Below are 11,326 nucleotides of genomic sequence, written 5' to 3' on the forward strand. Positions count from 1 at the left end.
CGGCTACTTACAGATATTTTAGCAAACAGTTTGATATCCATAGTCATAAGTAATATTGGCTTTTAACTCGTACAGTTTGTAGGATCTTAATAGGTTGTTAATCTGGGAAGGTGGGTCTCCTTCAAGGGAGACTATATGTGAATGCGTAACCTTACACCTGTCGACTTTCCTATCATCATAAAGGGTGTAGAAGTATGAGTGGAACGTCTCTAGATCAATGTGAGGTCATGGTTTAGACGCAGGGGTGAGCAAACTTTTTACGTTGAGTCCCCCTTTTCATCCATAATAATAGTTGGGCCTCCCTGCCTGATGTAATCTAAATCACATGGGGAAAAAAACTTTATAAAATCGGTGTACAATATAAATGTGAATACAAATATGTAAAAATACTTGCATATTTCAACATTTTTAAACAGCAAAACATACATTTTATACAACACTTAAGTTCTGTTCTAGATCCCTATGGTTTGGAGTTTTGTCCCCAGCCTGCTTCTGAACCAGGGGGAAGCATATCTATTAACTTAGTGGTTCATGTCATTAAGCACTGTAATTTGTATGTGATACATGGCTTAGTATTGTGCGTAAGTACACATAGGTATACGTATTGATATTGTTTGGTGAGGCAGGAGGCTTTTTATTAACATCCCCTCTACCCCACTGTCTTCCCAATTCATTGCCACACCTCACATCCCCTCCTATCTGTTCCTCACACATCCAGAGTAACTACTAGATCTCCATCAGAAGGGATATGTTTAGAGTGGTTTATTACAAGGGTGCTGCTACCTTAGCGCATTTTCTCCCATTTTACTTGCTTTCATTTTATATGGTTTTTTTTGTTGTTTTTTTATCAGTGCAGTACTATAATATAATACTGACTGCAATTTTGTTCTCTCACCCCCTCCTCCTCCCTCACCTCCGACCTCATCCCCTCCCCCTCCTATTCCTTCTCTCATCCACTTAACAGTGCCTACCTGGCTTCGGTGGAGGAGGACCATGAGAGGAGGAGGACTGCGGGAGTGGAGTAGGGCAGTGGAAGAGGAGGGCCGCCAGAGTGGAGCATGGCGGCAGAGGAGTTGGACGGCGTGAATGAAGCAGGGCGGCCGGGAGGAGCTGCGCTGTAGCAGCAGCAGACACCAGAAGTCAGTAAAGACTTCTGGGACGGACAGCTGGGGTGCGCTCCTCCCCGGCCGACCTCTGCCGCCCTGCTTCGCTCCAACCATCCAACTCCTCTGCTGCACTCTGGCGGCCCTTCGTCCAATTCTCCCGCCACCGTCCTCTGCCACGGTCCTCTCCCTCCTCTGCTGTTGCCTCTCTGCTCCGCAACACCCCTTAAAAAAATCGTGCGCACCCCTTTTCTAGAGAAAAAAAATTAGAGGTGGATCACATGAATAATATTAACTGTAGGTTCCTAAGCTTCCTTGCTTAACATCCCATGGGCTTTTTTGTCCCACATAATATCTTTGAGAGGTCCATCGCATAGCTTTCTCGGTGTAGACAAAGGTTTAATTCAGCCCTAATTTGTATAATTTTGGCAATGCTTGCTGGTGATAACGAGGTTTTATTGTGCGTGTCAGCTTGATTTAAATGTACTGATAATTCCGCTATTTCCTGCAGTCTATAGTAGGTCTCTTTCTAAAAGAGGATATCTTGATGAGGAGACCCCCTCATAGATAATTGGTTGGGGAGCCGAGCCTCAGGGGTGCAGTTCTCCGCTAAATAGTGTACCAGTTCACATCCTACTTTTGTCTTTAACATAGAGAAGGGAATCGTTTTATCCTCAGTGTCGTTCATGGGGAAGCTTCAAAAGGATTTCAACTAAAATATTTATCATTGCGGGATCTGACTACGTGATCGTGTGGATATTGGCTAGAGAAACTTGGGAAGACAGGACAGCATCTATTAGAAAGAGATCTATTCGGGAAAATTGCAGGTGTAAGGCCCTCCACATATCTATTATTCCTAATTCTTTCATGCCCACTTTCAGAGTTCTGGAGTTACGGGGGTCCACAGGTCTCTGCCTCTTCGTGTCCCCTGACCTATCTAGTTAAGTGTTTAATACTGTATTAAGTCTCCCCCTGGTATGAGTCCTCACTGGACTGCCACGAGGGTTGCGGTGACCCTTTCGAAAAAAGTGATAGAAATATTATTTAAAGACCCCACTATAAATATATATTAGCTCGCTGATTATCCGATCTTTCTGCAAAGGCACATTATTATTGAATAAGGAGAGCAGAAACAAAGTTCCAAATATCAGTGCTTCAGGGTCAAAGATAATTTTACAACACACACACTATATATATATATATATATATATATATATATATATATATATATATATATATATATATATATATATATATATATATATATATATATATATATATATATATATATAAATCCATTTTGGCTTTATTTTTGTTAAATAAATCATGACACGGTGTAATATATCATGTGTTGTTGTTCATCTGAGGTTGTATTTACCTAATTTTAAGACCTGCTAAGGAACAGATGATTGTTATTATGTCCTGATGTGTAAAACCATAGAATTCAAAGCGGGTGTACTTGCTTTTTCACACAACTGTATATATATATATATATATATATATATATATATATATATATATATATATATATATATACACAGTTTTGCTTGTTAAACTTGCTTGAAGATGAACAATTGATACACCTGTAAGTGTTAACTATAAACTATTGACTCGTATAGGCTCAAAACAAGGGAGTATATATGTGAAGTCAAGAGGAGAATAATAGAGCCAATGTCTGTTTGAAAAACAGCTATGGCTTGTTCTCCTCCTGTATGGATATACCAGCCCATCAACACAAAATACAATAGGTCTGTAAATATTCTTCCCAAAGTCTCTTGGCAACTATAAGGGACAGTACTCATAGTTTGGTGTGGTCCATTTCCAGTGCGTGCCTCCAGCTCATGGTGATAGACAGTAGATCCAGGTAATGGTAAAAAAGCGGAGCACAGTAGGCAAAAGATTGGGGCTACAGTACAAAAAAATCAATTTAAAACAACTTTATTACAGTGGTGACAGCATGGGATAGGGCAGTGTGACCCACCCTGCTCTATCCCAAGTTGTCACCACTCTAATAAAGTTGTTCTTAATTGATTTTTTTTGTACTGTAGCTCCAATCTTTTGCCTGCTGTGCCCCGCTTTTTTACCATTACCTGGATCCACTTATTATTGAATAAAACTGCAACTCCCCTTTTCTTGACTGGCGTGGAGGCTAGATAGGAGTACTGTTTATGAAAAAAAGGAAGGTTCGTGTTGCTTTTCATAGTGTGTTTCTTGTAAAACAATAATATGGCTCCTCTCCTTTTTATAGTTAGACACAGTTATTCGTCTCTTATGGGGACTATTTAAACCTTTCATGTTGATATCTTAAGTATCAGAACCTACTGGTTGTGTTTTGCATCTGAATAGAGAACTGTAATTCGTTTGTGGGCTAATAGTTTCTTTTGAATTTCAGAGGTAAATGGGACACAAAGGGAAGGACAGAGGGGAAGAAATAAAAAACCCTGACAAACAGTGAACCAAAATTTTAACCAAAAAAAAGGCCTGGGTTCCACGAGGGACTCAAGGCTGAATGTGTCGCGGTATTCTACCACATTACCCCCGACCACAAACATGTGTGGCGGGGGGCAAGAGGTAGCAACAGGAGATGAATCTCCAGGTCAGGATAACCACTGCATGGGAGGCCTTGCAAGCTACCCTTGTGTAAGAGACGTGCAGAGGTACAACCAGGGAGACAGATTAGGTGAAATTAAACCATGGCTTTATTCAGCCCAACACTTTAAACAACACAGTTTAAGGAAACACAAAAATAAATAAACGTCCTATCCCTTTGTAAGGGCTAACTCACTTTCCCAGTCACTCTTTGCAGGGCTGGGAGGATAAGCATCTTTCCAACCTATGACCCAAAAGTCCAAAGAGGTACCTATAAGCAGGGGGCCCTTTATGTCAGCCTGTGGGTCTGGGTTGTTGTCTGTTGGGGGGCCACCCTCATGTGGGTTCCAGGATTCCGCTGTGCCCTGGAATAGAGGACTGGTTCCTGGTGTTTTGCAGGCAACACAGTCCATCTATGTTCAAGAAAAAATTTCTGTGAGTCTCCTTCTGGCAACACAGTCCCTCTGTGCTCAAGAGATCTCCTGCAGGTCCAGCAGGAGGTTTTTCTACCTGTCTAATGAGCCAGGTGGAGACTGGTTAATTGTCTCTAGTTGCAAATAACCAGCTCCCTGCTTTATTCCTCAGACCAACAAAGGATTTTCAATTGAAGCCTTTCTAGACAGGGGTTAAGGCCCTGTTACACCTGGTTATTGCGCCAAACCCACTAGTAAGGTAACATCTGCTTATGTGACTCTCCAAGGGCCAGAAGTCCAATTTGCCATAAAGGCAAGAATGGGTCGGACCGGACCCAGAGACGCCTTGCGGAGATTAAAATAGGAAAGTCAGTTTGTCAACCCCAGACCCCCAGTAAGTGTATCTTCTTCTGCCTATTGTTATTCAATGTGTGTTTGCCTGTTTCTACGGAATAAATTACAATTTATTTTACTTGGCTTTGCTCAGTGATATGATCCCGGTTATAAATGTGTAAGTACCTGGTCTCCCGTGACAAAAGGTCCCGCTAATAAGACGTTAAGGGATGGCGTTGTGGCTTCCTATTGGCACGCAGGACCTTTAAACCGCCATACTGGGTGCCCTCCGCTTTCCGATGTAAGCATCTTGGGGATCACTTGAGCTGAGATCAAGCCTGTTCAGCTCTGTAGACCCCCTGCTTCAAACATAGTTTTAAAAACAAAATGTGACCGTGGGTACGCAGCTATATATAGCCTATACATTATTGTATTTGATTTAACCAAAAAGAATGAAACCTTGTTAAGCTGAAGGCTTGTAAAATCTCTAAGACACTAGTTTTCATCAGAAGCATATAGAGAGATATACCTGGGGATTTTTTTTATTTATATTTCACAAATGTACCAGTTGATGGCAGCAGAGACAAATGCAGATAACATAAATAAGAATCCAGCATGGAGGTAAACCCATATGGTTGTTTTCATCCAAGATATTTCAAAGGCAGGGCCCAAACTCCTGTTCTTATCTCTGCATTTGCTATGTGGGTATGTAACTTAGAAATCCTTGGTCTGCAAAAGTGGATGCTTGGGACTGTACGGCGAGGAGCCTCCTCTGTTCTTACTAGTAGGGAAATACAAAAATGAAGTTTCCTCTGACAAAAAATGTATTGAAAAATAACAGGTACTCAGCACATCATACAACTAGATCACGGCATGAAATGCAGAAACATTTTGGGATGTCATCTCTTTTTATCTGGAGTTCCATTCAGAAATTTGAGGTAATAAGAAGCTGACAGCAATACTAACGTTTTGCCTTTTGCCTTTGTCTCTCGCACTACAGAGTAACACAGACAGAAGGTGCACTTAAACAGACACACTAAATATGTTTGAAAATGATGTTCCCGTATGGCAAACCTTGGAATTGAATGGCAAAATAGTGATAGACTTTAGAAAGTATAGCATACTAATTTGGTAACCTTCCAATTTGTAAGTGTGAAGGTAATGCATATAAACAGTAGCAAATTTGATCACTCAATTCATACCTAAAGTCCATCCGCTGACTGGGAAATCACTAGCCACATGGACTCACTTGTATAGTGCAGCGTCCACACAAATATCCCTGGCGCCAAAGGTTCTCGGTGTGCTTCCGTTGTGGTTGTGAAGACAAAATGGACAAAGTAACAGAGCACTACTCACTTGGTAATACCTTGATAAAGCGCTTCGGCGTGAAACGCGTTGGTGGGGCGACACCTTCGTTTATTTTCAGACAGCCAATAAATAATTATTTTAATGGAATATGCACTTTCCTCATTTTTTCCAACTGCTGGTGTCCGTGAGTAGTGCTCTGTTACTTTCTCCATTTTGTACAATAATAATTAGCGAGATTAAAGCACCAATCCTCCCTATTTGACCCGACTTTTTTCTTTAAAGAATAGGAACCCCAGCGTTTAACTGTGTTTTTTTCAGCTCCACCCGCCACCCCCAACCCCCAGGTACCTGACATATGTAAAGGTAACTATACATTTGCTATTTTTCTTTCAATTCCTCTTTACACGGACCAATAGGAGGCCACAGTGGATGACGGGAAGGCTTCCTTTTGGTCTGCGTGATGCAGGAGATTTAGACCACCATTTTGTGTGCCCTGAAGGGGACTGAACGCTGATAGCATTGCCGGAAAGTATCCCGGGAAGCAGGGACGTCTTTGAGCTAACGGCACAGTTCAGCTCCAGGGTTCCCCTTGCTCCCATCCTTTAAAAAACAAACAAAAAGGGCATAAAAAAAACAGCCAGAATCACTGCTTTCAATTTTTTTTATTTTATTCAAACCACTGTCAGTAAAAGAGGATACACGCCTTTATTGATGCAACCATTTCCACATAACAAATGCTAGACCATTAACTTTGTATAGTTGTGCCTGGGCTATAGGCTACAATGGACTACATCTCAGTATTTATATATTATTGATGTGGCTCTTTCAAGGCCAGCTTCTAATTTGCCATGGCTCACTGCCGGAGGAGATTGCGGGGCTTCTTATCTTCTCTCTGGCATCTCCTCCTGACGTTGTGTCGTCACAGCGTCGCGTTGTCCTGGCAACGCATCACCAATTCATGCTGCGTTGTCATGACGAGGCGTCGTCGCTGTCAGAAGATGCAGGAGGAGATGTCGGATAATAGGTAGAGACAGTAACAGAGAGTCCGCACTCTCCCCTGGCAATCAGTTTACATGGTGTGGGGAAGAGCGCAGGGCCTGTGTGAGTGCGGGACTCGGTGCGCCTGCACCAATGGAACCGCCATGAAACTGGCCCTCAGCTCTTTACACCCACAAAGTAGATAGAAATCAAATACACAGTAGAATTCTGTTCCAATGTCACATGATCTGATGATGGACAGAGTGTAAAAAAGAGTTTGGATTGTGATCATTTAGCAGTATTACGAGGTGGAGTGTACCAACCGCCAATCCAGAATTTTGCCCAGTTCTTCTGCCTTCAAATATTATGGTCATTTATATTGAAATAAACAATGTAAAAAAAAAAAAACATACATGAATGTGTTTTTCCCTATCACTTAGCACTCCCAAATTATGTTTTCTGGAACCACCCACAGATGTGTCAGTAACAGTTCCATACTCATGACTAATATGATGCATCATCAAGAACACACAAAAGAATTGTGATGTCATAATTGCTTTATAACCCAGACAGAGCTGGATTTGTTTGTGTATGAGTCAATATTCCCTTGGGACAAAATACTACTAAGTCAGTATTACAACCTCTCTACAAGAAGTTTCTAATGCAGGTGTGGCCACCTGCAGCCCTCACGGGCCACCAACATGTCAGGTTTTAAGGCTATCTCTGCTTCAGCACAGGTGGCTCAATCAGCGGCTCAGTGAGAATGACTATGCTGAAGCAGGGATATCCCAAAAACCTGGCCTGTTATTAGCTCTTAAGGACTAGAGTTGGGCAAGCCCTGTTCTAATGTAACCTTGGAGGTGTCAGGCTTCTGGGTCATTCATTTGTATTCCTTGTTCTCCAATTGATTTTTCAGAAAACATCGAAAATCCCAGATCCATAAAATGTACACAGTGATGGACATGGATCTTGGTTCTCTTTCATTGGCTGTGTATAAGATGTTTAGCTATTAGTGGTAGTGTAATAAGAGATACTACTGCACACCAAATGAATTGAGTGTAGATAGTTATCAGCTTTGGGTAAGTTGTACTGTTGCCATCATGGAGCAGTGAGCTGTACTCCTGGGGGAATGAATGCATCCAAATAATAGCAATACCGGAACATACATTCTTCTTGTGGTTATTAAAACTGCATTCTTATTGTGAAAATTAACATTTGAAAGCATTGTTAGTAATATACCTTAAAAGTTCTGCTGTATCTAAATAAATGATCATACGGTATTAACGTTTCTGTCACCAGCAAGACTAACATTAGGATAGTCTTTGCTGATGAAGACCAAACTGGTAACATGAATCACTTTCATTATCCTAAAATGTTTATACACTACACGTTGTGAAATATTGGACGGATGTTGCAAAAGTCTGAACTGGTGTCAAAGCAGCAGTGATCACCGTCCCATTTTTTTTGTGTGCGTATTTTGCATATGTGTTTCTATTAACTTAACAAAATCTCCTCTTGCCCTTTCAGCGGGTGGTTTTATTTTTTCAATATGATACTTTGTTCAAGAACTATGAGCAGTCAAATTATGTCAGGTAGGTCAAAATGTTGGTCTCTCCAAAGCCCAGTGCAGTCTCTGGTTACCATGGTAACTTCAGATGTTACAGATTAAGAAACAAATATTTAATACACCAAACCTGCAGCATAACGACATCACGGCGTAATGATGGTGCGTTGTCATGATAACGCGATGATGCAGAAGCCCGATCTGCATAAGGCAAGACCTCCCCCAGCTATATACACCTTCACACGCACCTCCCCTCTCAGGAACCAGGTGCCGCGCACCGCCACGCACAGGCGCACTGCTCCCCTACCTGCTCAGAGGGCTGCTGAGAGGGTCCTGGACTCGCGCGGTCTCACGCGCACTCCCGCTTCCTCCGCGCATGCGCACAGCTCCTCGCGCCGGACGGCGTCCTCACGCGGGCGCACGCAGGCTAGGGTCGCAACTGGAGTTCCCGCCTCCGGATCACAGCGCACACTCTCTGTGTGAGTCGCATGCGCGTGACGCACCCGAGGTCCGTGGCAACAGGCACTAATTGTCCTCAGCTTCCTCACCTGACTTCCTTACCTTAGCCTATGAGGCTCCACACTGACACTCCTCGGTTCCGCCTCCTTCTCGGATTGGACCGTCTCACCTATTTAGTCTCAGCAGTGCCACTGGCACATCGGCTGAGCATAAGCTTCCTGTTCCTGTGCTTACCTCTCTTGTCTCCTAGATATCCTGCCTTGTCTTGCTTGATCTCCCATGTACCGACCTTGGCTTGCTTTTGGACCACCGCTTCTCTGGAACCCCGACCTTGGCTATCCTCTACCCTCCGCACGTCTCCTAACCTGAACTCGGCTCTCGGACCTGTACCATTCTACTTTCTCCTGCACCGACCCCAGCGACTAGTACCTCCAACGTTCCGGACTTCTCCTACCCTCACCTTGGCAAGTATTACGACGACTCTGCTCTCTCTGCTCCTGACCCGGCGAGTTCAACTACGCACACTCCAGACCGGATCCCCGTGCCTGTCGGTGGTGTTTTCTCTATTACCACCTCAGTACCGAGGGTCTCGTCTAGTTTGTGGTGGGCACAGCATGACAGTATGCTCAGCCCCACAGACATAGACCCCTCTGAGGTGGGAAACATCTTGGCGTCATATGCCACCATGTTTTCTAAATTAGAGACATTTTTGTATCAGTCCAGCCGCCGCATGGATTCACTACAGCAGGATGTTAGATCCCTTACGGTACAGGTGCAAAACATTTCCACTCCCACTACCTTGATTCCTCCCACTGAACCACCAGTAGCAGCTTCGTCTTCTGAACCCCGACTCCCGGCACCCAACCGATATTCAGGAGACCCCTTGGAATGTCGCGGGTTCTTAAACCAATGCTTCATCCAATTCGAGATGACACCTGCACGCTTCCCTTCTGCAATATCCAAAATAGCCTACATTGTCTCCCTTCTCACAGGTGATGCCTTGGCGTGGGCTTCCCCATCTGGGAGCAGAGGACCGACCTCACACAGAATATCGGACGATTCGCCAAGGAATTTCGTTGTGTCTTCGACACCCCTGGGCGTAGAGTGATGGCTGCCTCTTCCCTCTTTCACATCACCCAAGGGAGCCGCCCAGTGGCCAGGTACACCCTGGAATTTCGCACCATTGCTTCTGAGATGGGCTGGAATAACGAGGCTCTGTCCTCCGCCTTTTGGCAAGGCCTTTCGGATTCGCTCAAGGATGAACTTGCTGTTCAAGAACGACCGTCCGAGTTGGAGGAGCTCATTGCGCTTTGCATTCGTGTGGATCAGCACCTCCAGGAGCGAAGAGCAGAACGTTCACATCACCGACAGCCTCCTACCAGACCTCACGCTTTCCATCTCTCCTCTCCGGAACCCCTTACCTTTGATGCTCCGGAACCTATGCAACTAGGAGGGAATAAGCTATCTCCTGCCGAGAAACAGCGCCGCCTCTCCGCCGGTCTCTGCCTCTACTGTGGCAACCCCGGACTCCAGGCCATTCGCTGTCCCCTGAAGTCGGGAAATGCCAGCTCCCAATGAGTCCCAGGGGAGTCTCATTGGGAACACTCTCTCGCTTCCCCAATAAAAAATAAAAGATCCTCTCTAGTAGGATCCTGATTCCCGTTTCTCTTAGTACCGGGACTTTTTGCATTCTAGCCGTGGCCTTCATCAACTCCGGATCCGGAGGCAACTTTATAGACCAAGGATTCGCCCAGAAGAACAACATTCCCCTCATCAAGAGGAAGGCCACTCCAACCAGCCTTTATTGTCCTTCAGACCATTGAACTGTCTCTCTCAATTGACGGGACCCACATGGAGAGGATTTCACTCGACGTCATCCACTCGCCTTCGGTAAAAGTTATCCTGGGGCTTCCGTGGCTTCAACGCCATAATCCTCTCATCAAATGGACCGATGAGAGGCCCATCACTTGGAACACCCAGTGTACCACATCCTGTGCTCCCTCTGTGCAACAAGTTTGCAGTCTGACGACACCCATAGTGGAGCAGCCCTCCTTACCTGAGGTCTACCTGAATTTCCGTGACGTCTTTGACAAAGCCAAATCCGAAGCATTACCCCCACACTGATCCTTCGATTGTCCTATCGACCTTCTGCCCGGTTCCACTCTTCCAGGAGGGAGATCCTATCCACTTTCACTCCCGGAGACCAGAGCCATGTCTGACTACATACAGGAGAATCTAAAAAAGGGGTTCATTCGCAAGTCTTCTTCCCCTGCCGGTGCGGGATTCTTTTTTGTAAAAAAAAAGGATGGCACCCTCCGCCCTTGCATCGACTATAGAGGCTTGAACAAAATTACCCTCAAGTATCGGTATCCCCTACCATTAATCTCTGAACTTTTTGACCGCCTACAGGGAGCAACAATATTCACCAAACTAGATCTTCAGGGCGTCTATAACTTGGTGAGGATCTTGCAGGGCGACGAATGGAAAACGGCATTCAACACGCGAGACGGCCACTATGAGTACTTGGTCATGCCGTTCGGCCTCTGCAATGCTCCAGCGGTTTTTCAAGGTTTTGTAAA

Source organism: Ascaphus truei, chromosome 3, assembly GCF_040206685.1.
Source record: "Ascaphus truei isolate aAscTru1 chromosome 3, aAscTru1.hap1, whole genome shotgun sequence".
Lineage (NCBI taxonomy): Eukaryota > Metazoa > Chordata > Amphibia > Anura > Ascaphidae > Ascaphus > Ascaphus truei.